The following is a 27,132-nucleotide window of genomic DNA, read 5'->3' on the forward strand; positions in this document are numbered from 1 at the left end:
CATTTTAACCCTTTTTGCCTTTTAAGTTGATTTTAATCCATCTTTAGCTATCTAGTCAAATCTCTCCGATCAAGTTATCACTCTCTTGTTTAAGCCGTTGTAGAATCCGGTCTATGTTAGACGTGAATCACCGAAGAGATCCGACGATCGTAAGCGGTTTCTAGCAAAGCATTACGACCCCTAATTGGACCGGACTGGATGATCTTCAAGATGAGTTCATCGTTATCCTAGCTGACAAATTGATTGCATTGCCATCTTGGTCGAAGGACACTCCTTCGGAAGGACATTGCCTTCAGACCGAACGGATATATCCTTCAGATATAATATGTAATTAAAGATGCGCTCTCAAACTACCAAAGTTTGTTAACTATTATCAGTAACAATGTTATCTTTTAGGTGTTACCGACTTCATTGTTGAATTTTAATGCCCTTCAAACTAATAGATTATGTTAATCCGTTATATACATCATTCTTATGCTTCATTATGGTTTAGTAATCTTGTTATATATACAATCACATCATATATGTCTATATAGATTTGTAAAATTATCATACTAACCGAAATATTTCAAATACACCTATAAATTAGCACCCTTTGTCACGTGTATTTGTACGAAATATTTCTATTTTTGAAATTACGGAAATATCCACGGAAACTAAAATTTTATTCCTTAGTCTAGATGCATGTGCCTTACGGTCAGTTCAAGTTTGTAACATCAGTTTGCCACGGTTCCTCAATTGCCTTAATATAATGTTAGCTTAAATTAACTACTCCTAGGTTTCATAAATATAATGTTAGCTATAAGTACTTCCACTGATACTAAATCTTATTGAGACACCCCAAACTGAATTACATGTGCCATCCTATCAGCTCAATTCTGTCCCGACAATCTGCCACGGTTCCTCAATTGCCCTAAGAGGGCATTTTAGCTTTGATAGGTCGTTTGTATCTTTTATACTGATGTCCTGGGACAGTAATATGTTTCTGACGGTCTCAAAATACTCAGCCAGAGTACTTTATGCGTGATAGACGACTATTAACATTATGTAACTCTTCACTTTTTTTAACCGCAAATACTATAAGACTGATGTTGTTTAATTACAAAGAAATTCAAGAGATATTACCTGCACATTATTAACGAAGCTCGCCTTTCTGACCATTCTAATTTGTTCTATCTTCACCTCAATAATCATCTTATCCTGTGATGCAAATATCAAACTTTTAGCCAAGACTACACGGGTACATCTGACTACAACGAGTATCCTTAAGAGTATTTAAGGATAAGTCAATGAAAAAACATAGAAGTATGCTCAAGTTGTAACGTAAAACAAGCAATCTGGCCAAATTAACTAACCTTTTTTCTGCTGGGCTATCTTTTGTCAATCAACATCAAGAGAGAAGATAAACATAAGGTCAGAATGCATGATTTTCTCGTCATCAAAACAAAAATTTATTTGGTTACCTATTAGAGGTATCAATTTACATTCCTAGATCCAAAACTAATTCGAGGCCATGATTTTACTCTAAAAACAGACAAAAATTTGGTTCAGCGCCTCCCAGAAGACATAATGCAATAAGTTTGTTCGTCGCAAATAAAATATCATCGAGCGGAGCTCTTGTATAAAGAATCAGGTACTACAAGGCAACATATTTTCTTCAAAAGGAGGAGCTGCTATTATTGAACAATTACAAATTCAGTTTATTCTTTTTCTGAATGAAACAGACTTAGCGACAGAAAAGAAAATCCATGAGGATGATGAATGACCAACATTCCCATGATTATACATTTCTAGAATATCTGATGGACTAAGATCATTGACCAACCTCCATGGCATGGTTCCGTTGCCACAACATATAGTCTGAATATGATCTTACCGAAAGTTTTAGCAATTGTTACCATCTTCTGGTAACTTTTTTAACTAATGAATATGCCAATATAGTCTGAATATGATCTTTCCTCATCCTCCCAGGCGTTACAATAACATATGCCAAACGAATATGCTACTGATAACATATGCAAAAAGAATATGCTACTGATAACATATGCAAAACGAATATGCTACTGATAACATACATAACAAGAACCAAGTTACACTGGAAAAACTACCTTTCAACCCTTGATTAGCTGCCACCAAGCTCGATTAAGGCAATATAATGAAAGATGCATCATCACAATCCAATGGGTCAATAGCCGAAAAAATGATAGGATATTCTCGCTTGTTTTGGCATTTGGTAACACAAGGTACAAACACAGATGCTAATGTATAAACTGCGTAATCCCAATGGTTGTTCAGTAACATATCTCTTAATCTCCTTATCCTATTATAAAATATTGTTCATGCTCGTGTCCAAACGTCAGCAAACCAAAAAGGTAGAAATCAAGAACCAAGAACTAAAAACTATTGTATAGTTGAATTCAATATGCAAAATCGTGCACCATTTAAACAACCACTATATTTGTTAACGTATCAATGATTAAATTAAACAAGTAAACATGTATAGCATGTTAAAGTTATATTTCTTAAGCATCACGTACCAAAGATGTATGATCCTTTCATCTCTTATTAAAGGTCTATTTCTTAAGCATCACTATCAACAAATTTCCACTCCTTCCCTCAGTTATTGATAAAACAATATTGTATACCACATCTAAGTTTCATTCTTAAGCATACTACCACAGATGTAAAATCTTTCCCTCAGTTATTATTACTTCATTTCTTAAGCATCACTATCCAGATGGATAATCCTTCTCACGTTATTAAAGTTTTGTTTCTTAAGCATCACTACCAACAGATGCATAATTTTCCCTTGATTATTTATGGAACAATATAGTTCATTTTTTTTATTGAACTATGGAACAATATAGTTACCACATTAGAGTTATATTTCTTAAACATCACTGTTAACTAATGTATAATACTTCCCTCAATTGTTGATAGATATATATGGTATACCATATTAAAGTTCCAATCCTTATTATAGCCAACAACTGTATAATCGTTCCGTCAAAATTGAGTGCATAATGTAGTATACCACATCGAAGTTCCATTTCTTAAGCATCACAACCGACAAATATATAATCCTTCCCTTGATTATTGATGGAAATATATGGTATAACACATTAAAATTTCATTTCTCAAGCATCACAACCAACATCCTTCCTCGAGCATTGATGGAAATATATGGTATACCACATTAAAGTTCCATTTCTTAGGCATCACAACCTACATATGTATAATCCTTCCCTCAATTATTGATGGAAATATATGGCATACTACATTAAAATTTCAGTTCTCAAACATCACAACCGACAAATGTATAATCCTTCCTGAAAATATTGATGGAACACCACATTAAAATTCCATTTCTTAGGCATCACAGTCGACAAATGTATAATCTTTCTCGAAAATATAGATGGAACAATGTGGTATACCAAATTAAAACTTCATTTTTTGGGCATCACAACCGACAAATGTAAAATCCTTCCCAAAGATATTGTGGAACAATGTGGTATACCACATTCAAGTTCCATATCTTAGGCATTACAACCGACAAATGTATAATCCTTTCCGAAAATATTGATGGAACAAAGTGGTGTACCACATTAAAGTTCCATTTTGAGGCATCACAACTGCTAAAACGTATAATCCTTCCCGAAAGGCTTGATGGAACGATGTAGCATGCCACATTAAAGTTGGATTTTTGAGTCAACAGTCCAAAATCTGGGGGGTAAACCCAAAAAAATCCACTCTTGCCCAAAAATTAGTTGCAGGTCCAAATGTCAGTTTTTTTTTTTATTCCCCTCTTGCCCTTGGACGGGACATGTTGACATTTTCCTGAAAAAAAATGTCTGGTAAATAAAATAATTTACCAGTACACGAAAAATTCAAAGTTTCAAAATTTTTTGAAAATTTGAAATTTTCAAACGAAATTTCAAATTCCCGCCCAGCAAACCATCTCTTCCCGGTAAATAAAATAATTTCCCGTACACAAAAAATTCCAATTTTCAAATTTTTTTGAAATTTTCAAACGAAATCTTTTTTTCGAAATTTTCAAACGAAATTTCAAATTCCCGGCCAAATTTTCAAATTTTTTTGAAAATTTTAAATTCCCGGGCAAATTTTAAAAATTTTAAATTTCCGCCCAGCAAAAGTGTCTAGTACAGAAAAAAATTTCCAGTAAATAAAATAATTTCCCGGTCACAAATTTTTTTTTCGAAGTTTTGAAATTTCAAATTCCCGCCCAAATTTTTTTAGGAACTTTCAAATTCCCGCCCAGCAAAAATGTCTAGTACAGAAAAAAATTTCCAGTAAATAAAATAATTTCCCGAAAAAAATTGCGTTTCCCGAGAATTTTTCGGTGGCTGTTCCGTAATTTTCTGAACAGTACACATTCTGATGGACGGGTTGTCAGATTATTTTTCAGAAAAAAAATCGTTTCCCGAGAATTTTCGATGGCATGAACGGTAAATACTTTATTTTCTAAGGGCCCTTTACGTAATTTTGACCCCCAAACTGACACATTGGTCCTCCCTTTCATTTTTAGGCAACTTTGGGTGAAATTTTCATTTTAGCCCCCTTTTTGGACCAATGGCCCAACCCCCCATTAAAGTTTCATTTCTTAGGAATCACAACCGACAAATGTAAAATCATTCCCGAAATATTGATGGAACAATGTGGTATATCACATTAAAGTTCCATTTCCCAGGCATCATAACTAACAAGGTGACAAATGTATAATGATGGAACAAAGTGGTGTACCACATTAAAGTTCCATTACTTAGGCATCACAACCGACAAATGTGTAATCCTCCCCGATATTGATTGAAAAATAAGGTATACCACATTACAATTCTATTTCGTAGGCATCACAACCCACAAATGTATAGTCATTCCCTCGAATATTGATGGAACAATGTGGTGTACCACATTAAAGTTCCATTTCTTAGGCATCACAACCGACAAATGTATAATCCCTCCGCAAAGTATAAATAAAACAATGTGGTTTACCACATTAAGTTCCATTTCTTAGGCATCACAACCGACAAATGTTAAATCCTTCCCGAAAATATTGATGGACAATGTGGTATACCACATTAAAGTTCCATTTCTTAGGCATCACAACCGACAAAAGTAAAATCCTTCCCGAAAATATTGATGGAGCAATGTGGCATACCACATTACAGTTCTATTTCTCAAGCATCACAAACTAAATCCTTCCCGAAGTATAGATGGAACAATGTGGTATTGTCACATGATCTAACTTGATGATCGTTTAGAATGTTATCTTTTGGGTGTTATTGTCAATAAATTATTCAATTTACGCCCCGACTTAACTGTGTGATTGTTAATGCCCTTCAAACTAATAGATTTTGTTAATCCGTTATATACATCATTTTTATGCTTCGTTATGGTTTAATACTCCTATTATATACAACCACATCATATTTCTATCATATATAGATTTGTCAAATTTCCATACTAACCGAAATATTTCAAATTCACCTAACAAACAAACACCCTTTTGTTAGGTGTATTTTTACGAAATATTTCTATTTTTGAAATTAATGAAATTTCCAACGAAACAAAAATTTTATTCCATTGTCTAGATTGCATGCACCTTACTGTCAGTTTAATTTTCCACCTACCCTTTGCCACAGTTCCTCAATTTCCCTAATATAATATAGCTAAAAATACTTCCACTGATACTAAATCTTATTGAGACACCTATACTGAATTGCATGTGCCATTAATATAATGCTAGTTCAATTTTGTACTGACAGTCTTCCACAGTTTCTCAATTGCCTTAAGAGAGGGCGTTTTAGCTTTGATGGGTCGTTTGTATCTTTCAAACTAATGTCTTGGGACATTAATATGTTTCTGATGGTCTCAAAATACTCAGCCAGAGTATTTTATGCGTGATCGACAACTATTAACATTATGTAACTAATAGTGATGAGTGATGAGAGAGCAACTGCAAATACTATAATACGACTGATATTGTTTAACTACAGAGATAGTTCAAGAGATATTACCTGCACATTTTTAATGAAGCTCGCCTTTCTCACCATCCTAATTTAATCACTCGTCACCTCAATAATGATCTTATCCTGTGATGCAAAGATCAGAAATGCATCACATTGTCAAATATTTTATGAACTCTTCACTTTCTTTTTCTACAGTAACTAATACGCAATTAGAAATTCCAGCTGTAATATTAAAAGACTACTAAATACGAATAGTTGCATCTTTGCAGCAAAACTCAAGAAGAAAAATCAACAAAGATGTTTTCTCAATTATATTAAATCTTTCAAGAGCAAACTGAGATTCGATTTTCTCGTTCAAGCGGTTAATCGACGAATATCGGCAAGTAGGATATTAGGTGACTAGACAATGTTTCTAGTTATTAGTGTTGACTACAACTTGGGTGAACTTTTAGCTCTGATCTCGCTGATTTTATTTACCGATTTGCACAGGTATAATGTAGATAAAGCTTCAGGTAACCGCGACTGCGAAGGATTCGGACAAACGATCTGGCTGGCTGAACCCCAACCCCCTAACTATACGTACGTTTGAAACCATTGAAGTAAAGTTAACAATTTTTTAAAATCACAAAAGATCAAATGATAAAAATGGATTTTACGATAATTAGTATTAAAAGTATAACTTAGAAAGAAGAAGGAGCCAACTTCATCAACTATTGTAAATGCATATACCTGGATAAGCTTCGCGACCTGTAACTAGAGAGACCACTGGCAATAAGCTTGTGCTTGTTTGGAAGAATTACCACAAATGCTTGAAGCATGTCGTTTACAGTAAAAATATTTGATTAGGGTAGTCCCAGTATAAGGAGCCAGCTATCGTAATGTAAGATATTGTTAAGCAGCTAGAGGTTTGGAGCTAGTATAATGATGTCATAAGAATTCTCCCAAATCTTTCAAGTGCAAATTAATAATTAAATTTCCAATTCCGGTTGAAGTAGTTAACTAATGAATAACTGCAAGTAGACTACAACTTAGGTGAACTTTTACACCTAAGCCGAGATAAAGCTTTCGACGTCCGAGACCCACCACTAGACCCGGACAAATGGATTGTGACCCCTTAAATTTCAAATCCTAATGAAAAGAATCTAGTTTACATATGTATAAAGAGGTACAGGGTTATACAAAGTAAAATTGTAACAAAAATTAAGCAATTCAGACAAAACTAACGGACCTTATTTCTTTATCACTGTTTTTTCTTCACATCAACAAACAAGACAATCACAAGACCAAAGTGCATGGTTATTTCTTGCCATCGAAACAATTTTATGTGTAAAAATAAAATTAACCGTAAAGTGGTTGCCTACGGAACCTTTTGTAGTCATGTACATTTTCTACTATAGGAGAGAATTGCTCTTTAAAAAGCAATAAGTGAACTCCCAGGTTTGGATTAACATAATTTCGCAGCTCGTGAAAACGAATAAAGATACCTGATAACCTTCGTGACTTAAGGGTCTCTGTAACAAAAGACACATTATGCGAGCAACTTGTGCTTGTTTGAGGAGATCATCCACAATGATTGAAGTTAACATCAACAGTAAAAATATATTAGTTTGAGTCATCCTTGTAAAAGGATCTAAGTATTATAATGCAACATATTGGACATTGTCTAAAGTTAAGGCTACTGTAATTGATCTATTCACGATTTTAGTAGATTACTACCCATCTCGACCAGTTTGTTCTTCTCTTACGAAACAGAGTGACAAAATAATTTCAATCCTAATTTCTGAATTTATGATGCAAACGTCCTAATGGAGGGTCGAGAGTAGATATCTGAAGATATAACATGTCCTTTATTTTTAACATGAAATGCACTCAAGCTATGACAAACATACCCAAAATTACCTGCACATGAAGCCTCACCTTACTGGCCATGCAAAAGCTCTACAACTCTCGTTGTCAAATGCAAGATGAATTCTTAGATTTTATTAGAATTTTGATCTACGAAAGCTAAAAACAAACTGATTCTAGTACTGGCATATTTGCAGCCTTATCAATTCTCTTGAACTTTTATATGCAGACTAAGTTGTTTGCTCCTGATTAAGCCATTAACCGATTAATAACTAAAAATACACCATCACATTTTGTTTCATTGTCTATATTAAGAGTATTAAGGATAAGTCAATCAAAAACCATAGAAGTATGCTCAAGTTGTAACGTAGAACAAGCAATCTGGCCAAATTAACTAACCTTTTTTCTGCTGAGCTATCTTTTGTCAATCAACATCAAGAGAGAAACACAAGGTCAGAATGCATGATTTTCTCGTCATCAAAACAAAAATTTATTTGGTTACCTATTAGAGGTATCAATTTACATTCCTAGATCCAAAACTAATTCGAGGCCATGATTTTACTCTAACAACAGACAATAATTTGGTTATTCATTAAACTTTTTATAGTTTTATATGTTCTTTACTGAAGGAGAGAAGACATAATGTTGATTCAGCGCCTCCCAGAAGATATAATGCAATAAGTTTGTTCTTCACAAATAAAATATCATCCAGCGGTGCTCTTGTATAAAGAATCAGGTACTACAAGGCAACATATTTTCTTCAAAAGGAGGAGCTGCTATTATTGAACAATTACAAATTCAGTTTATTATTTTTCTGAATGAAACGGACTTAGCGACAAAAAAGAAAATCGATTAGGATGATGAATGACCAACATTCCCATGATTATACGTTTCTAGAATATCTGGACTAATGGACTAAGACCATTGACCAACCTCCATGTCATGGTTCCGTTGACACAACATATAGTCTGAATATGATCTTACCGAAGGCTTTGTAGCAACTGTTACCATCTTCTGGTAACTTCTTTTTCTAATGAATATGGCAATATAGTCTGAATATGATCTTTCCTCATCCTCCCAGGCGTTACTATAACATATGCAAAACGAATATGCTACTGATAACATACATTACAAGAACCAAGTTATACTGGAAAACTACCTTTCAACCCCTGATTAGCTGCCACCAAGCTCAAGTAAGGCAACATAATGAAAGATGCAGCATCACAATTCGATGGGTCAATAGCCGAAAAAATGATGGGATATTCTCGCTTGTTTTGGCATTTGGTAACACAAGGGATAACCATGAATGCTAATGTACAAACTGTGTAATGCCAGTGGTTGTTCAGTAACATATCTCTTAGTCTCCTTATCCTATCGTAAAATATTGTTCATGCTCGTATCCGTATGTGTCAGCAAACCAAAAAGGTAGAAATCAAGCAACAAGAACTAAAAACTATTGTATTATAATATAGTTGAATTCAATATGCAAAACCGTGCACCGTTTAAACCACCACTATATTTGTTAGCGTATCAATTATTAAATTAAACAAGTAAACATGTATAGCATGTTAAAGCTCTATTTCTTAAGCATCACAAACAGTTATTAAAGGTCTATTTCTTAAGCATCACTATCAACAAAATTTCTAATCCTTCCCTCGGTTATTGATAGAACAATATTGTATGCCACATCAAAGTTTCACTCTTAAGCATATTAACACAGATGTAAAATATTTCCCTCGGTTATGAATACTTCATTTCTTAAGCATCACTACCCACAAATGGATAACCCTTCTCACGTTATTAAAGCAAGGAATGAAATGTCGAAAAGTTTCGGTCGAAATGACCGAAACTTTTCGGTTTTTCAAAATAGGTATACAAAAACACACATACATAAGTTTCGTGTAAGATTTCGCTCGAAATCAATCGAAATTTCGCTCGAAATCAATTTAGGATACTTACTTTCATTTGTTCTTCATTTTTCTGGTTTAATCTTCATTTCTCTTTCACTGTTTCATCTCAGATCTTCAAGAAATTCTTTCATTTCTTCTTAACAAGTAATTTATCTCATATTACAAGTGAAGATTCATCAAGAAATTTGGGATTTTAGGGTTGATTTCGATAGAAATCTAGAGAGAGAGAGAGAGCATGTCGGCTGGAGTCTGGAGAAGAAGTAGGGGTGGCAATTTAGTCCGAACCGGTGGGTTTTTTCCCAAATCCGCCCCTAATGGAACGGGTTTTACCGTCCCGTTTATTAAATGGGACGGTAATGGTATGAAGATAAAACCATTTACCGGGTTCAGGGCGGGTTTGGGATTAGGTAGTAAAACCCGCCCCGCCCCGATTATATATGTTATGTATTATTATATATACAATAGGTTTCTAAAACTTTTTATCTTATATCATCAATTTAACTATTTTATATTTTATATTATGTAATAAGTTGTAGTGCTTATAGTTTATAAAACCAAAATGTTATAAAATTTTGTTTATAATATTTATATTATTTTTATTATTTATATTATTTTGATTAATCTAACTTATTTGAAATAAAAATATGAAATTTATGTTTAAATCCGACCCGCCCCGCACCGTTTCATGTTAAACGGGGTGGGGCGGGTCGGTAATGGTTAAGTAATTTCTAACCGGAACGGGTATGGAAATTAAATACCCGCCCCGATTAACTATTGGGACGGGAATGGTAAAACCCGTTTACTAACGGGGCGGACTTGGGAAAGAGGTAACCCGTCCCAAACCCGCCCCGTTGACATCCCTAAGAAGAAGACAATTAGGGTTTTAGGGTTTCTTAGGTTTAAATAAGAATTTATAAAGGCGCCCCTCTTTACAGTAAACGGCGCCTGCTTCACTCACAAGGGGTGCGCTTTTAGTACTTATAGAGTGCGCCCTTAACACTCCTTTGGGATATCTCACATCATTTCCAAATTTCTAAAATTTACCCCCTACTATAACGGCTTTAAGTTATCTTTTTGTAAGTCAGCCCCCTGGTATTACTGTTTTATTATAGATTAACCCTGAATTTAATGAATTTTGTCACAAACCCGTCAATTTTTTTTGAAGTTTATCCCGTATTTCATGTTAGAGTTAAGACTTCATATTTTTCATGCTTAGTTATGGTTGAAAGTCTTGTTATACACAACTACATCACATTTATATCATTTCCGTAGATTTGTTAAATTTCCACACTGACCGAAACGTTTCCACGAAACGTTTCTACTTTTGGGCCGACCGAAATTTCCACCGAAACCGAAGTTTCATTCCTTGTATTAAAGTATTGTTTCTTAACCATCACTACCAACAGATGCATAATTTTCCCTTGATTATTGATGGAACAATATGGTTACCACATTAGAGTTATATTTCTTAAACATCACTGCTAACAAATGTATAATAATTCCCTCGATTATTAATAGAAATATATGGTATACCATATTAAAGTTCCAATTCTTATTATAGCCAACAACTGTATAATCGTTCCGTCAAAATTGATTCAACAATGTGGCATACCACATCAAAGTTCCATTTCTTAAGCATCACAACCGACAAATGTATAATCCTTCCCTTGATTATTGATGGAAATATATGGTATAACACATTAAAATTTCATTTCTCAAGCATTACAACCAACATCCTTCCCTCGAACATTGATGGAAATATATGGTATACCACATTAACGTTCTATTTCTCGAGCATTACAACCGAAAAATGTATTATCCTTCCTCAAATATTGATGGAACAATGTGGTATACCACATTAAAGTTCCATTTCTTAGGCATCATAACCTACGTATGTATAATCCTTCCCTCAATAATTGATGGAAATATATGGTATACTACATTAAAATTTCAGTTCTCAAACATCACAACCGACAAATGTATAATCCTTCCTGAAAATTTTGATGGAACACCACATTAAAATAGCATCACAACCGACAAATGTATAATCTTTCTCGAAAATATAGATGGAACAAATTAAAACATCATTTTTTGGGCATCACAACCGACAAATGTATAATCCTTCCCAAAGATATTGTGGAACAATGTGGCATACCACATTCAAGTTCCATATTTAGGCATTACAACCGATAAATGTATCATCCTTTCCAAAAATATTGATGGAAAACAGTGGTGTACCACATTAAAGTTCCATTTCTGAGGCATTACAACCGCTGAAACGTATAATCCTTCCCGAAAGGCTTCATGAAACGATGTAGCATACCACATTAAAGTTTCATTTCTTAGGCATCACAACCGACAAATATAAAATCCTTCCCGAAAATATTGATGGAACAATGTGGTATATCACATTAAAATTCCATTTCTCAGGCATCACAACTAACAAGGCGACAAATGTATAATGATGGAACAGAGTGGTGTACCACATTAAAGTTTCATTTCTTAGGCATCACAACCGACAAATGTATAATCCCTCCGCAAAGTATAAATAAAACAATGTGGTATACCACATTAAGTTTCATTTCTTAGGCATCATAACAGCAAATGTTAAATCCTTCCCGAAAATATTGATGGACAATGTGGTATACCACATTAAAGTTCCATTTCTTAGGCATCACAACCGACAAAAGTAAAATCCTTCCCGAAAATATTGATGGAGCAATGTGGTATACCACATTACAGTTCTATTTCTCAAGCATCACAAACTAAATCCTTCCCGAAATATTGATGGAACAATGTGGTATTGTCACATGATCGAACTTGATGATCGTTTAGAATGTTATCTTTTGGGTGTTATTGTCAATAAATTATTCAATTTACGCCCCGACTTAACTGTGTGATTGTTAATGCCCTTCAGACTAATAGATTCTGTTAATCCGTTATATACATCATTTTTATGCTTCATTATGGTTTAATACTCTTATTATATACAATCACATCATATTTCTATCATATATAGATTTGTCAAATTTCCATACTAACCGAAATATTTCAAATGCACCTAACAAACAAACACCCTTTTGTTAGGTGTATTTTTACGAAATATTTCTATTTTTGAAGTTAATGAAATTTCTAAAGAAACAAAAATTTTATTCCTTTGTCTAGATTGCATGCGCCTTACTGTCAGTTCAATTTTCCACCTACACTTTGCCACAGTTCCTCAATTTCCCTAATATAATGTAGCTAAAAATACTTCCACTGATACTAAATCTTATTCAGACACCTATACTGAATTGCATGTGCCATTAATATAATGCTAGATCAATTTTGTACTGACAGTCTTCCACAGCTTCTCAATTGCCTTAAGAGAGGGCGTTTTAGCTTTGATGGGTCGTTTGTATCTTTCAAACTAATGTCTTAGGACATTAATATGTTTCTGATGGTCTCAAAATACGCAGCCAGAGTACTTTATGCGTGATCGACGACTATTAACATTATGTAACTAATAGTGACGAGTGATGAGAGAGCAACTGCAAATACTATTATACGACTGATATTGTTTAACTACAGAGATAGTTCAAGAGATATTACCTGCACATTTTTAATGAACCCCGCCTTTCTCACCATCCTAATTTAATCACTCTTCACCTCAATAATCATCTTATCCTGTGATGCAAAGATCAGAAAAGCATCACATTGTCAAATATTTTATGAACTCTTCACTTTCTTTTTCTACAGTAACTAATACGTAATTAGAAATTCCAGCTGTAATATTAAAAGACTACTAAATACGAATAGTTGCATCTTTGCAGCAAAACTCAAGAAGAAAAATCAACAAAGATGTTTTCTCAATTCTATTAAATCTTTCAAGAGCAAACTGAGATTGGATTTTCTCGTTCAAGCGGTTAATCGACGAATATCGACAAGTAGGATATTAGGTGACTAGACAATGTTTCTAGTTATTAGTGTTGACTACAACTTGGGTGAACTTTTAGCTCTGATTCCACTGATTTTATTTACCGATTTGCACAGGTATAATGTATATAAAGCTTCAGGTAACCGCGACTGTGAAGGATTCGGACAAATGATCTGGCTAGCTGAACCCCAACCCCCTAACCATACGTTCATTTGAAATCATTGAAGTAGAGTTAACAATTTTTTAATAGCACAAAAGATCAAATGATAAAAATGGATTTTGCGATAATTAGTATTAAAAGTATAACTTAGAAAGAAGGAGCCAACTTCACCAACTATTGTAAATGCATATACCTGGATAAGCTTCGCGACCTGTAACCAGAGAGACCACTGGCAATAAGCTTGTGCTTGTTTGGAAGAATTACCACAAATGCTTGAAGCATGTCGTTTACAGTAAAAATATTTGGTTAGGGTAGTCCCAGTATAAGGAGCCAGCTATCGTAATGTAACATATTGTTAATCTCAATAGATCATTACCTGTCTCTAAAAACAGATCCGAAATTGATTTCGAGGCCATGGTCTTACTCTAAAAACAGATAATTATTTGGTTATCCATTAAATTTTTTATAGTTTAATACGTTCCATACTAAATGAGAGAGCTAATTCTTTAAACTAATAAGTTGAATTCCCAGCCTTTAAGAATGTTGATTCAGCGCCTCCCAGAAGACATACAGTAATAAGTTTAAAACATCAGCTAGCGAAGCTCCTATATAAAGAATCAGGTACTAACTGAATTTATTGAACAATTATAAATTCAGTTTATTCTTTTTCCCAATCAAACTGACTTAGCGACAAAAAAATCCATTAGGATGATGAAAGACCCACCTCTCCAGTTTTTTACATTTCTAGAATATTTGATGGACTAAGAACCATTGACCAACCTCCACGGCATGGTCTCCTTGACACAACATACATCTATGAGCCGTAATGATGATCCACAAATATGTCATTTAGATTAAAAATAATCTAAGAGTTGGTAGTTCAGTAGTTGGTACTTGGGATCAACTGCTACAAGCGAGTAACTCAAGGTCGGTCCAGACTTGGGAGCAGTCTCAAACAATCCCAAGCTAAATTTTCGAATTCGTTGTTCTGTTTCGAACGTTGAATTGTAGGAGTTTAATCTAGCTCATTAGAGTAGACTTTATAGCCTACGAATAAAAGGAACTATTATATATATACATATATATATATATATATATATATATATATATATATATACATATATATATGTTAATATATGAGTTATGTTTCAAACTTTGAATTGCTGCCGTTAAGTCCAGAACTCCAGATCACTAGAGTAGATTTCATTCTTGCGCCCCAAACATGATCTAAATGACAATCAAAAGCCAAGAGAGTGGAGGAGAGAGAGAGAGAGAGAGAGAGCTCACCGGGGCGTTTTTCGCTGACTTTCCACACTGAAGATCGACATCTAGCAGCTTTGGTGATCCAAGCTCTTCCCTAAAACAAACAAACAAAAAAGAACCCAAGAACACAAGCAGTACTTCAAACTTCAAAGCTCTTACCAAAGGTTTTGGAGCAATTTTTACCATCCTCTGAGAACTTCTTTTTCTAATGAATATGTCAATGTAGTTTGAATAAGATCTTTCCTCATCCTCTCAGGCGTTACTGTTTAGTCATTTGTGAGATGACATATGCATACTAATATGCTACTGATAACATACAATTCAAGAATTAAATTATACTGGAAAGACTACCTGACTCAATTAAAGCAATATAATGGAAGATTCTGCATCACAACCCGATTGGTCAATAGGCAAGAAAATATTAGGATTTTATCGCTTGTTTTGGCATTTGGTAACATAAGGGACAAACCCAGATGCTAATGTACAAACCGTGTAATCCTGATAGTTATTCAGTAACATATCTCTTAATCTCCTTATCATGTCCTAAAATATTGTTCATGTTCGTATTCGTATGCATCAGCAAACCAAAAAGGTAGAAATCAAGCAACAAGAACTGAAAACTACAGTATTATAATATAGTTCAATTCCGTGGGCAAAATCGTACAACACTTAAACCACCATTATATTTGTTACCGTATCAATGATTAAATAAGTAACATGTATAGCACGTTAAAGTTCTATTTCTTAAGCATCACAAGCCAAAGATGTATGATCCTTCCCTCAGTTATTAAAGGTCTATTTCCTAATCATCACTATTGAAAAATTTCTAATCCTTCCCTCGGTAATTGATGGAACAATATTGTATATCGGTTATTGATACTTCATTTCTTAAGCATCACTGCCCACAAATGTATAATCCTTCTCACATCACCCACAAATGTATAATCCTTCTCACATCACCCACAAATGTATAATCCTTCTCATGTTATTAAAGTTTTGTTTCTTAAGCATAACTATCAACAGACGCATAATTTTCCCCTTGATTATTGGTGGAACAATACAGTATACCACATTAGAGTTGCATTTCTTAAGCATCACTACCCACAAATGTACAATCCTTCCCTCGATTATTGATAGAACAATATGTTAAACCAAATTAAAATTTCATTTCTTAAGCATCACTACAGGCAGATTTGTAATCCTTCCCCTATTTTTGATGAAACAATATGGTATACCACATTAAAGTTTCATTTCTTGAGCATCACTGTCGACTAATATATAGTACTTCCCTCGATTATTGATGGAAATATACGGTATAACAGATTAAAGTTCTATTTCTTATTATAGCCGACACTAATATAATTCTTCCCTCGAAATTGATGGAACAATGTGGAATACCACGTTAAAGTTCCATTTCTTAGGCATGACAACCGACAAACGTATAGACCTTCCCTTGATTATTGATGGAAATATATGGTATAACGCATTAAAGTTCCATTTCTCAAGCATCAACAGACATCCTTCCCTCGAATATTGATGGAAACATATGGTATACCACATTAACGTTCCATTTTTTCGAGCATCTTAACCGACAAACGTATTATCCTTCCCCCAAATATTGATGGAACAATGTGGTATACCACATTAAAGTTCCATTTCTTAAGCATCACAACCGATAAATGTATAGTTCTTCCCTGTGGTATACCACATTAAAGTTCCATTTCTTAAGCATCACAACCGATAAATGTATAGTCCTTCCCTCGAATATTGATGGAACAATGTGGTATACCACATTAATTTTCTATTGCTTAGGCATCACAAACGAGAAATGGATGTATATTCCTTCCCTCGAATATTGAGGGAACAACGTGGTATACCATATTAAAGTTTTATTTCTTAGGCATCACAGTCGACAAATGTATAATCTTTCCCGAAATATTGATACAACAATGTGGTATACCACATTAAAGTTCTATTTTGTAGGCATCACAACTGATAAAATGTATAATCCTTCCCGAAATTCTGATGGCACAATGTGGTAAATCACATTAAAGTTCCATTTCTTAGACATCACAACCGACAAATGTGCAATCCTTCTCAAAAATATTAATGGAACAATGTGGTATACAACATTAAAATTCCATTTCTTAGGCATCACAGCTAACAAATATATAGTACTTCCCTTGAATATTGATGGAACAATGTGGTATACCACATTAAAGTTCCATTTCTTAGGCATCACAACCGACAAATGTAAAATCCTTCCCGGAAATATTGATGGAATAATGTGGTATACCACATTGAAGTTCCATTTCTTAGGCATCACAACCGACAAATGTAAAATCCTTCCCAAAAATATTGATGGAACAATGTGGTATACCACATCGAAGTTCCGATTCTTAGGCATCACAACCGACAAACATAAAATCCTTTCCGTAAATATTGATGGAACAATGTGGTATACACATTAAAGTTCTATTTCTCAGGCAACACAGCCGACAAATGTATAATCCTTATTCAAATATTAATGGAACAATGTGATATACCACATTAAAGTTCCATTATAGGCATCACAACCAATAAATATGTAATCGTTCCCGAAAATATTAATGGAACAATGTGGTATACCACATTACAGTTCCATTTCTGAGGCATCACAACCGATAAAAGTATAATCCTTCCTGAAATGTTGATGGAACAATGTGGTACATCACTTTAAAATTTGAAATCTTATGCATCATAAACAACAAATGTATAATTCTTCCTCGAACATTGATGAAACATTATACTATATACCACATTAAAGTTTCTTTCTGAAGCATCAGTAACAATAAATGTACAATCCTTTTCACTATTATGAAGCAGGTGCAATAGCGTAAATAAGAAAAATATCAATTACTGGATTCAATAATTGTACTCTCCTAGATCAGTACCTAGGATTGTAGAATCGTTCCCTCAGTTATTGGTGGACAAATAAAATATAAGTACTTGCATAAGGTGATATCGAAAACTTATATAATAAAATGATATAACAAGTAGGTGATAGGCCAATAACGCAACATGTCTTCAAGTGATGATAGCCACGCTTAATTAGTCACAAAGAAAGGAGGCATCAACAGCTTTGTGTACAAAAGTGATAATCGGGACTATCAAGAAAATCAATTCGAAAATCTTGTTCTTCCAAGTAAAAGAAAGTATGACGGCCAGTGTTTAGGTTTTTATGCAATTTAGTAAATCGAATCAAAGAAAAAACCTGAGATTCAAGAATTGAACAGGTTTGTCAAGAAATGAGTCGATTATGATTTGTGAAACAAAGGAAGAGAAACAAAGTGATCGATTAAAAAAAAAGCACTTTGCAGTTCTCATATATTCAAGAATATTTATTGACGAAAGAAATGTATCTGACATCTTACTTTGCCCTAATTTAATAAACCAACCATGTCAGGAAGAAGTTAAATATCAGAACATACCATTGTTTGATCAAAACACTATCGGAATTTACTTGACGATTATGGTGATTGAAGAGAAACAAACTCTCGCTAAACTTTCCATATCGTTCTTCTTCAGTTTCTTATTACTTCCAGTGATAAAAGTCCTCTTTCAAGAATCTCGGATCGAAACATATGTTATACTGATCTCGATCTACTTTTGATATAATCAAGCCTATCTTGTTACTAGATCAAACCCTAGGGGAGCAGTTGATGGGCGGAGCCAGGATTTGAAACTATACAGGACTAGCCTAAATTTTTTATAACTAAATTCTTCTTACAGTAAATATATAATCACCGAAAGTAAGATGTAAAGGCACTTTTTTGTGTCAAAGTACAACGTTGCAACATTATTGTCACAAACCATATATGAAAAGTAAGAGCATACCTATTAAGAATGCGAAGTTTGTCCGTTGCAATTATATATGTTACTTTGTCCAAAAGACTACCTATCAAAACAAACATTTCGCAATATATCATATACCAAGAATTTATCTATACAATACTGGAAAAACATGTGAGTGAAGATGAAGATAAACCAAAGAACCCTTGCAACCTGAGTCACAAAATTGCAAACATAAAAATCATTTCAAGAAAAGGTCAACAATTGGTAATTCTTCAAATGCTTAGTGGAGATATTCGAATTCCATTTATTGGATAGAAAACACTGCTAGTACAAATATCTCATAGAATACATATGGGCATGAATTGATAAAATGAAGATAGAATGTGAAATCTACTGAGTATATATTGGATCTGGTGAATGTTGTCTAAGGTTGGTTATTTACCAGCCAACCGATGAACAAGGCAACGCCGTTGAAGATGTAAAGCTTAAAACCCTTTTCTTCAGCCAAATCCAGGTACCTGAAAATGTGTTCTGATTGATGATAAGCAAAAAAGCAAACTGGTGTTAAGAAAATCATGTTGAGAAGGAACAGAATCTCGGTCAGCGAAAGCTTACCATCTGAAATTTACGAAAAGAGTTGTGTTTTCGGAAAATAGAACCATTAATATGTGAATTTGTCCTTGGCCACTTATCAGTGAAAGGGAAAGCGCAAACATAGAGAGTCCATGATGCAAAATCTAATAGAGATATTGCGAGATTAATCGAAAATTACAAACTATTACTGCGCATACGATCAATGAAGTAAGTGATTTACTATGAACATGCTTACCAAATTAATTTGATTCTGTCGGAAAGTGAAATTCAGAAATTTGAATGAATATCAGTTCAAGTTTATCGGCTCCGGCTCTTAGATACTTGCATACTCGAGACCACCTTAAGCTGGAAAAAGCCAGAGGATCATTCCTAAGTCCAAGAGAAAATATCCGATTGAGACCCGTAAGAGATATATCAGTATCCAACAAATAAGTAAGAACATGTACAAGAACTTTCTTATTGAACTCATTACATAACAAAGTGAAATCCCAAATCTCCCTTAAATATATATATATATATATATATATATATATATATATAATTAATGCTCCTGAAAAGTGAAAACCAAAACAAAGTTTTCAAGAAGATGAAGAAGAGCCTAAAATAATCAGTATTAATTTTTCTCTAAATAACTATTCAGAAATCACAAAATTTAAAGATTGAAGAACAAAATCACCTAATTACCTCTAGGCTCTAATAAGTAACATCAATAATTCAAGAGGGGTTGGGCAAAAGGCCCAAAATCAGCCCAACAATATGTATCAGGCCCACTGCAGATAAAGAATGAGGGGCAGGTCCAAAAAAGTCAGGCTAGGGGTGGAATTTCCGAAACACCCTTCTTCTTTTTGAAATTTACGAAACGACCATCGAAAAATTCCCGGGAAACTCGAAAATTTCTGACAAGTAATCTGACACGCCTCCCATCAGACTGTGTACTTTCCATAAATTCACAAAATTGCCATCGAAAAATTCCCGGGAAATTCGAATTTTTTTGGAAAATAGTCTGACGCACCTGACATTAAACCTTGTACTTTCCATGAATTTACAGAATTGCCATTACAAAATTTACCAACTTGCCATTTTCGTTCTTTTTCCAGATTTATTTATTATTTCTTTTTTATTTTCTCCCACACATATTTCTCTCTCCAATCTCAACAAATTTTGTTCTTTTTTTCCAGATTTATTTCTGATCTCTTTCCAATCTCAACAAATTTCTTCATTTTTGGTAGTATTTCATTGATTTGTATAAAAAAATTTTCTTGTGTACCGGGAACTATTTAGTGTACTGGTCATTTTTTAGATATGTACTACACATTTTTGTACTGGGAATTTTCTTGTGTACCGGGAATTGTTCTGTGTACAAGCCATTTGGTTATGTACTAGAAATTTTTGTAGTGGGAATTTTCTTGTGTACCGGGAATTGTTCTGTGTACTCATCATTTGGTTATGCACTAGACATTTTTGTACTGGGGAATTTTCTTGTGCACCGGGAATTGTTCTATGTACTGGTCATTTGGTTTAGTACTGGACACTTTTGAACTGGAAATTTTCTCCTGTACCGGAAATGGTTCTGTGCACTGGACATTTGGTTATGTACTTTGATGTTTTTAGAGATGAAGAAGATAAAATGTGAAACAAATAAGAGTGATGAAGAAGAAAAATAAGAACATAAAACTTTTAGAGAGAGAGACAGAAAACTTTGATGTTTATAGAGATTGAAAGAGATGAAGAAGATAAAATGTGAAACAAAATAAGAATGATGAACACCCAAAAATGAGAACATAAAACTTTTAGAGAGAGTAAGAACAGAAAATTGATGTTTTTAGAGATTGAAAGAGATGAAGAAAATAAAATGTGAAACAAAAAAGAATGATGGACATCCAAAAATAAAAAAATAAAACTTTTAGAGAGAGAAAGAAAAGAAAATTTATGTTTTTAGAGATTGAAAGAGATGAAGAAGATAAAATGTGAAAAACAAAATAAGAATGATGAAAAGAAGATTTTTGGATGTATAAATAAGAAGAAAGAAGGAGTTGAAACAAAATATAATGGGAGGGATCCAAAAAAATTGGCTGAAATTTCGTCAAAAAATGGCGCCATTTTTGAATTTTCAGAAAATCTGAATGTTTCTCTGACATGACGTCATGTACGGGGAATTAATTGATTCGCTGTCGTCCGTCAGATTGTCAGAAAACACAGAAATTTCCCGTGGAGGGGTAAAAGAGGGATAAATAAAATAAAAACCAGGAAACTGTGAGCTGTCCTGACAATTTGGACTGGGTTCTAATTTTTTTTTTTGGGCTGGGGGTAATGCTTATTTACCCTCCATTTTTTGGGCCTCTCCCTCAAAAATCCATAATTCAATAACAAGTAACTAAATTATTCCTAACTTTACTGATCAAATTATTCCCCAAAATCAAATTTATTTCTGACCTAGAAATGGATTTTCAAAGAGTTCAAGTAACCCTAAAAATTAAAATGATGAAGAGTAAAGATCTTTTTTACCTTTGGATTAGCTCAAGCCCTAGGTTCGATTTCCCCCTCTCGAATAGTCGATGTAGTTTGCATTCACGGCTCTTTCTCTCTCTACTTCTATAGTTCGTGAACAGATGGATTGGTCTCTTGCTAGTTCCGCCACTTCTACCGGAAAAGAAACCCTATCCAAGAAAGCAACGAAACAAACAAACCTTCTGATTTATTACTCCTGTTTGTAGTCTATCTGACTTTCTTTCAAATTATCGGACCGTTGTAAGGAATTGAAGCTTGATTAGTTGATTTTGGGGACAATTACTGAAACCCCCACCTTTTCATAATGCAGATTACCGAAACCCCCACCTTTCATTTATAATTACAAAAACCCCCACCTTTTTGAAAATTCTGTTAAAGCATCTCCAAACGTGCTCTATTTCTTCATAAATAGAGATTTTGGAGCTCCAAAGGCTCCTCTACTTCTCTATAATGTAGAGAATGGTGAATAGTGAGCCTTCACATGTGAAGGCTCACTATTCACTTCTTTATATTATAGAGCTGATTTGACATAATAGATTTTTGGCCCTTGGTTGTCATAAAATTTATACTTGAGTCCTTAATATCTTTTATGAATTGACACTTGTGTCCTATTACTTTTGTATTCTAGTAAACTAATAATACTATTTAATTAATTATATAATTGTAAATGGCCATAATTAAAATTTTATTAATAAACATAAAATGCGCAACAAAATACAAAATTATATAATAAATAAGATCATATCGTTTCGTAGAATTTAATCATTTTTCTAAGACGGAGTATCACCCCGTCTTGCCCATAAATGCTCAACCGCATTTCTTAACGCGTAATGACCCTCTTTATCTTTAATTTTTTTATGTCGAGATAGGAAGTGTGTTAAACTTTCAGTGTCGTCTTCTTGTATATCATCATCTGGACCAAGTGTTTCATAAATATGGTCAAAATCATTTTCACGTTCATCCTCTACGATCATGTTATTCATTATAATGCACGCAGTTATTATATCATGGAGTAGTTATTACGTAACAATATTAGTTTATATTTTCGTAATTTGTAGTAATGTACACATTGTAATATCTCTAAGATTTGTAGTAACGTACGCATTGTAATATCTCTAATATTATATGTATTTTTTAATATAATATTTTTATATACAATCTATATTAATTATATTTAATTTATCAAATTTTAGAAGTTATAAGTAATAAAAATAATAAGTTATAAATTTAAAACTAATAAAATAACAAAGATGCCAATATAGAGACTTGAATAGTGTTTTGCGTTTGGAGTGAATCTCTATTTAAGGAGTGAAAATATAGAGATTATGCCAATATAGAGGTTGGACGTTTGGAGATGTTCTTAGATTTAACTTTATACTTTTAAATATTACTTTGTTATCCCTCTTACTAAAACCCCCACCTTTTGATAATAAACTTACTAAAACCCCACATTTTCTAATACACTTACTGAAACCCCCACCTTTTCTAAACAGACTTGGCCTCTTATTGAAACCCCCACCTTTTTTAAATACACCTACTAAAACCCCCACCTTTTGCTTTTTGCTCTTTTTTATGCAATTTTTTTTCTATTTAAACCCAAGTTTGAGACCACCATATAAAATTCACCCCTTACATTTAATCAACATATGAAAGAAAAAATCAGTATTTATTGGGGAAAACTTTAGAGAAACAAACCCCCTCTTTGTCTCTTCAAAAAAAAAAAACTTATTTGTCTCTCTTTAGTGAGGACACCTTTTTGTGGCTAATCATCTGGAAAAGTTCAAATTCTTAACTTCTGATAATATGGTTGTTTAAGCTAGACCAATTCTTACTAGTGAGATTGTTAAGAGTGCAAAAACTATGTAAAGTTAGCATAAGTGTAGCATTAATTTCTCATTCTTTACTTCAAACACCACAAATATTAATTCTCATAATTGCTCACTAAACAAGGATTACATTATGGAAATAACTTCCAAAATAACTCAGAGAGTACAACAAGAAGAGATCACAATCTTAATGATTTCTCTAACATAAAAATTAAACTGTCACCAAGATAGAAGAACTCCCGTCCACACATATAAATGTGCATGAAAGTTATTTAGTTCATGCATATGGAATTTATTTAGGGTTCCATTGATTAATCCATGTCCGAGTGGGACTCCAACTTGGTTAATCTTAATGATTTCTTCTTTAAGAAAGTAATGCTGCTTGGACCAAGTTGGGTTCCATTGATTAATCTTAATGATTCCTCTAACATAAAAACTTATTTCTTACACTAAATAAACATACTCCTCCATCCAAATCCACATTTATCAGCAACAACCCTAAATCTAGAATAATCCCAATCTCTTGGGTAAGCACTACCACCACAAATAATCAATATAGGTCTGAAAGCCAAAGCGTTCTCTTCCAACTTATCAATTATCATAATCAATATACTCAGTAGTTGAATTAACCTTATAAGGCAAACTCTCAAAGTAAATTGAAGTAGCAGAAATCTTTTTACCACCAGATGTGTAATACCCATGAGTTAAATGTCCACCAGAAGGAAGATCAAGTCCCATAATACGATCATGAGGGTTTAATAGTGTTGTATATGCAGCAAAATTAGCAGGACTACCAGAATAAGGTTGAACATTAACACCCCATTTATCAGAATCAAGATGAAATACTTCAAGAGCTCTTGAACGACATAAATTTTCAATTTCATCAATGAATTCATTACCTCCATAGTATCTGTTACCTGGAATTCCTTCAGAGTATTTGTTTGTTAAAGCACTTCCAAGTGCTTCAATAACAGCAAATGATGTGAAATTTTCAGATGCAATCAATTCAATTCCTCTACATTGTCTTCTCTTTTCTTTCTCAATCAAATCAAAGATCTCTTCATCTACTGTTTGAAGATTTGAATTACCCCAAACATTAACTGGATCCATTTTTACACTGAATAAACATGGAAGTAGAAGAGCTCAAACGAGTGCGAGCAACTCCTCTACAACCACCCTCGTTATACAATGCAGCTTTTGTCCATTGTAAATGAATTGATAACCACCATAACCCAACAATCCCTAACAATCAGAAACCCTAACAATCCCTAAAACTAATAATAAGAAACCCTAACAATCAGAAACCCTAGCAATTAACATAACCCAAACTAAAAATTAAACCATAAAACTAAACCCTAGAGAGAGAGAGTACCTTCGGTTTCAGTAATGGAGCTGCTCGCTTTTTCGTTTGCTGGGTGGGAGGTGCTCGGTACCGGGAGAGAGAGAGAACCTTCAATGGATTACAAGACAGAGATAGAGAGAGAACCTTCGGTCAGGGAGCTGCTCGGTATGGTGGTTCTCCCGTGCTTGGTGGGAGAAGATAGATCAGGTTATTTGCCCCCACGTGTTTTCTCGAAGGTGCCCAGTTTTTTGCATTCATAAAGAGTGGGCTTGTTTAACAAATGGGTTTTTCGGTCAATGCACATCACTAACAGCCCCATGCTGTTAAATCTGACGGAAATTTTCAAAAAGGTGGGGGTTTTTGTAATTATAAATGAAAGGCTGGGGTTTCAGTAATGTGCATATTGAAAAGGCGGGGGTTTCAGTAATTCCCCCTTGATTTTGTAAGCAAATCTTCTTGGAAAGTTGGACGTAGAAATCGGAACAAAGAGGAAATGTCGTGCTTTTCTATTTCTTCTGCGTTTCCTGAAAAGAAAGTTTTAGAAGCCCTCTTATATATGTTGAGGGAAATTTGTAATGGAAAAGGAGGACTTCTTAGGTTGTGTTTGATTAAAAGTTGGGGAAAGGAAAATAAAAAGAGAAAGTCATTTAGAAAATAATTCTTTTGAAACATTATTCAAGTTTTCTATTGTTTGGTTCACCATCGAAAAATAAAGTTGTTCACCATCATTCTCATTCCTCTCATAATTAAGTTATTATCTTCTTTCAATGCAGCCCTAACACCAAACTCTAATAACCTACACCTTGAACTAACCCCATTGGGAGGCATAAGATGATTCGTTTCGAGTTAATTACGGACTTCAATTTGGATCAAAAACATATTCAATCACTAAATCTTCATCTTATCATATCTCAAAACATCCAACCACAACAAAATAACAAGCACGTAAAAGTAACCAAATGCCTATCGTATTGTTGTATTCAATATCTCAAAGCTGAAAACTTAGATTTCATGAATAATAAACATGAAATTGATGAAACCAAAAATGAGAAAACTAAGAATGATATTAAGAAAACAAAATGATAACTAAGAATAACCCATATACAGAATTTGCTTTTAAGAAAGTGTTAATTGGATCTAGCTATGAACAAAAGACAAGAATTAAGAGATAACCCATAAATAAAGTGATAGGAAAAACAAAATCCATGAAATAAAATGAGCCACTAATGGTGATCAAGATGAACAATGAGGATACTTAATATGAGAGAAACTAATGGTGATCAAGATGAATAATGAGAATACGGAATAAGTTAGAAAATAGGGATATAGAGTAGTTCTCTTGTGGACATTTCATCGAACAGTTTGTCAACAATGATTCAAACTGTTACATCATTTATATCTAGCTAAAGATTTCATAGTAAATTATATTTTATGACTCCAGAAAAACTACCAAGTCAATGAAATACAAAAATGTGAATAAACCAAATCAATGAAATAAAGTTTTATGACTTTGAATATTTCTCCCATAAATAAATACAGTCATTGGAATCATACCACTGAATTACGATTTTATTTAACAAGGATGGTTACAAGAAATTGTGAGATAGATGTTCATCTTTTATTCGATCACAAAGTGAAAATTAATCTAGACCTAGATACAACTTCCTAAAGATATCCTGAATAGAATTATTGCAAGAGCATCTAAGCAATCTGAAGATGTCTTGAAAATTTCGACTAACAGAAGGTGTTTAGTAGTAGATGAAGATTTGGTGGGTCAAAGTTGTTGAGAGAAGTATGGTAAGGTGGGAGAGAGGGTCGGTGGGAAAGAGATTCTTAGGGGGGAGGTGGGTCAAAACTTTCCCTTATTTCATGGAAAATAAGCGTCTGTTTGATTGGGAAAATTCACAGGGAAAATGGAAACAGTTACTCTAAAATAAAAATTTTCAC

General features: G+C 33.6%; 1 long non-coding RNA gene and 1 pseudogene across 4 annotated transcripts in view; both read right to left on the minus strand.

Annotated features, from left to right (window-relative positions):
* The window catches only part of LOC147544688 (uncharacterized), a 39,061-nt gene extending 16,746 nt beyond the window's left edge, over positions 1-22,315 (minus strand). The window contains exons 1-7 of one of the 3 annotated variants that reach the window (XR_015239890.1): positions 22,015-22,315; positions 19,745-19,878; positions 19,358-19,446; positions 15,106-19,018; positions 13,334-13,408; positions 6,036-6,110; positions 1,126-1,200 (exon numbers count right to left, since the gene is read on the minus strand). This is a non-coding gene — a long non-coding RNA (uncharacterized LOC147544688). Of the gene's footprint in view, positions 1-1,125; positions 1,201-4,550; positions 6,111-13,333; positions 13,409-15,105; positions 19,019-19,357; positions 19,447-19,744; positions 19,879-22,014 lie in introns of those variants that run through there. The other 2 variants (XR_015239889.1, XR_015239887.1) reach the window with 2 other exon arrangements.
* Positions 22,316-23,916: 1,601 nt separating this feature from the next.
* LOC147544690 (serine hydroxymethyltransferase 4 pseudogene) lies at positions 23,917-25,370 on the minus strand (annotated as a pseudogene). Its single transcript, XR_015239886.1, has 2 exons — positions 25,216-25,370; positions 23,917-25,111 (listed from the first exon to the last, which is right to left on the minus strand). The product of XR_015239886.1 is annotated as a serine hydroxymethyltransferase 4 pseudogene (transcript).
* Between the last annotated feature and the right edge of the window lie 1,762 nt (positions 25,371-27,132).

This window comes from Eschscholzia californica, unplaced genomic scaffold (assembly GCF_041429995.1).
Source record: "Eschscholzia californica isolate CP2 unplaced genomic scaffold, dmEscCali1.0.p SCAF_4, whole genome shotgun sequence".
Lineage (NCBI taxonomy): Eukaryota > Viridiplantae > Streptophyta > Magnoliopsida > Ranunculales > Papaveraceae > Eschscholzia > Eschscholzia californica.